General features: G+C 39.1%; 1 protein-coding gene and 1 long non-coding RNA gene across 5 annotated transcripts in view; both read left to right on the top strand.

Annotated features, from left to right (window-relative positions):
- LOC125033319 (protein O-mannosyl-transferase TMTC1-like) overlaps positions 1 to 5,000 on the top strand; it is a 608,165-nt gene that overhangs the window by 449,877 nt on the left and 153,288 nt on the right. The window lies entirely within an intron of this gene.
- LOC125033320 overlaps positions 1 to 5,000 on the top strand; it is a 122,837-nt gene that overhangs the window by 386 nt on the left and 117,451 nt on the right. For 2 of the 4 annotated variants that reach the window (XR_007115589.1, XR_007115590.1), the window contains exon 2: positions 1 to 362. This exon is cut by the window's left edge. This is a non-coding gene — a long non-coding RNA (uncharacterized LOC125033320). The remainder of the gene's footprint in view (positions 363 to 5,000) is intronic. The other 2 variants (XR_007115587.1, XR_007115588.1) reach the window with 2 other exon arrangements.

Below are 5,000 nucleotides of genomic sequence, written 5' to 3'. Positions count from 1 at the left end.
ACGTGTACATTATTTTCCTGATATAAGAAAACCGAACGAAAAAATGTGATTCCCACGGAACAAATCATCTGACATCAAATTAACAGTTATAGAAATTATAATCCTCAGGCTCTCGTCACTTGTGTTTTTTATCTCTCTGCAAAAAAGGAGAGAGAAGGTACAAATATGAATAAGGAAAGAGATTAATGTAAATGAGAGATATAAGGAAAGGAAGCCAGACATGAGAGACGGTAAACGCAATCTATTCGTAAAACAAGCTGACAGAAAATATAACAGACCCTAAGAAAGAAACACCGTAACAGCGTCGTATACATTTTTCTATCGCAAGAGCTCTCTGTGACAGCCGGCAGGACAAGGGAGAGGTGAGTAGGAAGGAGTAAAAAGGAAGAGAGAAAGGGAAAGAGAGAGAGAGAGAGAGAGAGAGAGAGAGAGAGAGAGAGAGAGAGAGAGAGAGAGAGAGAGACAGACAGACAGACAGACAGACAGACAGACAGACAGACAGGAGGGGAGGCAAACAGACTGACGAAAAACAAACGAAAGAGATAGGCTATTTTTTCATGAGAGAGAGAGAGAGAGAGAGAGAGAGAGAGAGAGAGAGAGAGAGAGAGAGAGAGAGAGAGAGAGAGAGAGAGAGAGAGAGAGAGAGAGAGAGAGAGAGAGAGAGAGAGAGAGAGGGCCTGGCACCTTGCACGGGTTGGGTCTTCTCGCACTACCAGGGCAGGCACAGAGCCCCACCCTCGGAGGAACATCCTAGTTCGCGAGGATGCTGTTCGGTCGACCAGAATCCTCGATTTCGTGGGTGCCAGTCAGATACTTGGATGGGGTTCTTACTGGTATTATGTCATGTATCCTTTTTGCATTTCGAGAAGGAAATAGTTGCTGTGTAGCGAGAAGAAATTAAACCTCTTGAAAAAGGTCTGTGCTAGCAGATGTGTGTCATGTGTTATGTATATTCCTGCACGGATTTTAAGGGCTCCGGTGCTTCGAAGGAAATTATTTCTTTTTCGAGGGCTGGCACGTGTCATATTTCATCATATCTCCCTTTAACCATTAGGCGTTGCTTCGTATGTGATTTATAGTCCAACTCTCTCCCATGACAACTTCCTGTAACATCGGGAGCTTTGTCTTTCAGCAGGTTTTGTTTACTATATACGGGATTTTTGCACATCCTATACATCTTAGAATATTACAGAGCACCCTTTCCATATACATATATACGTTGTTGTGTTCTTAATATTTTCTTTTTTTTCTTACTTTCTTTTTTTTCACAACTCTCCTACGTTCTGCAAGATTGAACAGTCAGATGTTTTTGACATAAAGATCGATGGCAGATTGGTATTCACCCAAACCGGTTTAAATGCCTCTGTCTCTTACCTCATATCTCTTATCTCTTGAGAGTTTGTGGAGACCTTGGTTATCCCGTTTTTGAGTTATTGTGTTTCCAATTATTTCAGCGTTTCTCTCATCATTTTCTTCCCATCACAAAAGTTCAACGAATTTTATGATGGGTCTAGGTACCTATTAGAAGAAAAAAATCCTTTCGAAATATAGAAACACAACCGCAAAAAGGCGCACAAAAACATCCCTCTCGAAATAGAACTCGAAAAAAAAAAACTTTCGCAAAGACTCATCCACGCTTATTGATTACATGATACTTATTATTCCTCACTCTCTCTCTCTCTCTCTCTCCTCTCCTCCCTCTCCCAGCCTCCCTTCCCCTCTCTCTCTCTCTCTCTCTCTCTCTCTCTCTCTCTCTCTCTCTTTTCCTCCCTCTCCTCCTCCCCATCCCTCACCCCCAAATTACCAGACCTTCCTCCCACTCCAAGCGGTACTTTCATGAGTCATTTTAACCCATGTCAAGGGCGACCACTCCATGCACACGTTCTCTGCATGGCGTTTTCCCAAAGCCGGTCGACTTAATGTCCCTATATTGGCCATTTCTCGAACAAGTGCATCTCTTTGGATATTTTTGGGGGGTGGAGAGACTACCACGCCCCGTGACTATAGATACCCTCGTATGTGTGGGTACCCTACCGTGTTCATTCAATGAACTATTTTTCTTCTTCATTTTCATCGTAGGTATGGTATGCTTCTACGAAGTTTGTCTCTGTGCAAGGATGACAAGATGTGCTTATACTTTCAAACTTAGTTTATGTATTTTTTATCTCAAAGTTCCAATCCTTGAGATACACTTGTATATCTTGCATTATTAGGAAACATACCCCGCGTGTTTTTGACATACTCATAATGTACATATGATTTATACATATACATAAGCATACACTTATAGGCGTATTTGTGTATATATTATATATATAAAACATATACATACATATACCATACATGATATATGTATGTATATACATACATACGTATACATATGTATGTATATGAATATGTATATATGTATATGTATACACATTTATGTACGTATATATATGTGTGTTTTTATATACTATATATTATATTTATTATATATATATATATATTGTATCATATATATATAATATAATATTCATATATAATACATACATATAGATACATGTATATGTTAAAATACATACATTCATACAAATAGATACATAAATACATACATATATATGTGTGTGTGTGTGTGTGTGTGTGTGTGTGTGTGTGTGTAATACATTCATATGTATATATATTCCTTATTCGTTCATGAGTTCATTCATTTACTCATACACAAGTTTCATCCTTTAAAAGAAGCATCATTTAACTACAATATACATAATATCATAAGACACTGTTTTATCTGACTTGTATTAGAAGTACATACATTTCCTTTAGTAAGACACAGTATTAACGGAGCGCACGACTGCCCTTCAAGAATCCTGATTTCCAGCCACATTTCTCATCCCCAAGTCTTCAGCACATCATAAATCAGCGCCTCCCTCAATCCGGATCGAAAATCGAAGGCCGGGTTGCCAGTACATCCTTACTGTACACGGGCAAGTCGAAGCACTAAAAGACTTGGTTTCGCTTGCACCCGTCTTGCTTAGCTTGCTTCGCTCGACCGTGAATGATTATGTGGCGGCCCCGTTCAGTTCCTGCGTTTAATGGTTGCTAAGAGACGATCCTCTTCTCGGGCTTGAGAGCAAGCAGCGAGGCGCGACTTAGAGTAGTGTCGCTTAAACGTTTTGCGAAACGTTTGGAGAGGTCGGTGTCTGTCCTTGTTATACAACCGATGAATTGAGAGCCGAGGGGTCCTTTTCATAACGGTATTTTTTTGCTTAACTCTTTTCGTCTCGTATTATGTCTTCGAGAGTAAGTATTTCTGGAAAAAAGGGATTAAGAAAGAAAAGTACCGTAGATTTGAGTATGGTTTAGGTGTTATCTAAATGATTCGACGGAGAAAAGAACCCTAAATTTAAGTGTGGGATCTGTTATCAAATCGAGATTCGACGGAGAATAATTCCATCATTCGTTTTAATTACGATTGAGTTTTATATGGACTCAATGGCCATTTTATTGCTTTTCTTAGATTGACTTTTAGCGTTCGTTTGATTCACTCATTCGGTCGTTCAGGGTTTCGAATCTTTTCATTTTGTTCGGTGGATCTCCTCTCCGAATTTTCTATTTAGTGGTGATAATTTTTCGGCCGAAACTTATCTACAACTGAAAATATCTTCGACCTTCATAACATCTTTAATTTCTGTTTATAGATTCATGCACATGGATTCTATTCGTACATGAATGATGAATAAACACACAAACACATAGATACAAAAACAACACAATAAATAACAAGCACACGTACATAAAGATACAGACCTAACAAACAAATCAAACAAACTTACAGAATATACTTCTTTGTAATTACCATAAGTACCCTCAAGAATAAATAAAAACATCGTTTTTTTTTTCTCCAAAATCTATTGATTCCATATGACAGTTTTCCTCCGTTAATAGGATTGCAAATTTCCAAAAGACTTTTTTTTCTTTTTCTTTTTTTACAAAGATTCCATCGAGAACAAGTTAAAGTTCATCTAAGACGTTCCAGGAATGTAAAGATTAACATAATTACTTTTTGAGACTTTTTCCGATAAGAGGAAGTACGATTCGTCGGACTCACTAGCACGGGGCTGGTGGGGGGGGGGGGGGTATGCAGAAGTGACGTGCATCACTTTACATGGACTCTGGTGGACGTAATGGGCGCAGAGGCATTTGCTTGCGCGCGCACGCACACATACACACTTGGATAGGAAATGGATATAGAGATAGACAGACACAGATAAACATAGTCTGTAGGTGATAATGGATACACAGGCCTATGAGTGTGCATGTATACAAACACATATATATCTATATATATATATGTGTGTGTATGGATATATGTATATATATATATATGTATATATATATACACAGACACACGTCTGTGTGTGTGTATGTGTGTGTGTGTGTGTGTGTGTGTGTGTGTGTGTGTGTGTGTGTGTGTGTGTGTGTATGTATGTATGTATGTATGTATTTATACACTCGCTAATTTTTTATTTATTTTTTTTTACTTATTCTGGCTTAACTATATGTGACGACGACGAAAAGGGTTGGAAAAAGTGCTCGACCTGACGTTGGTGTACCTGATAGGGGTGTCATTTGGGAGAGGGGAGGCAGGGGGGGCATTTGTCTCAGGGGCCACAATTTTTATTTTAATTTTACTACATAGATCCGGTTATAGCTTAAAATGCCTCTAGAATAACTTATTTTCCTAAATTATTGTTCACTTCTTTCGGTTTCATAAAAAAAATGGGTTTTGAGAAATACAATCCTATAATTATTTCGTGCTACCGCCACCAGCTTCGAGAGCGCTGGCGAGCCTAGTGGTATGGGTGCCACTACCGCCGCCGGAAGTGCCAACGACAGCGGGTATGATCTTGGGGGAAGTCTCTGCCCATGGCTGCCCAAACATTCTCAATAAGGCTGAGATCTGGCGATTTGAGTAGATGTAGCACAGCGAAAATCTCGGGATGTTGCCGAAATAACGC

The sequence above is a fragment of the Penaeus chinensis genome, chromosome 16 (genome assembly GCF_019202785.1).
Source record: "Penaeus chinensis breed Huanghai No. 1 chromosome 16, ASM1920278v2, whole genome shotgun sequence".
NCBI lineage: Eukaryota > Metazoa > Arthropoda > Malacostraca > Decapoda > Penaeidae > Penaeus > Penaeus chinensis.
Note: the sequence above shows the minus strand (reverse complement) of the source record. Positions and strands in the feature narration are given on the sequence as shown.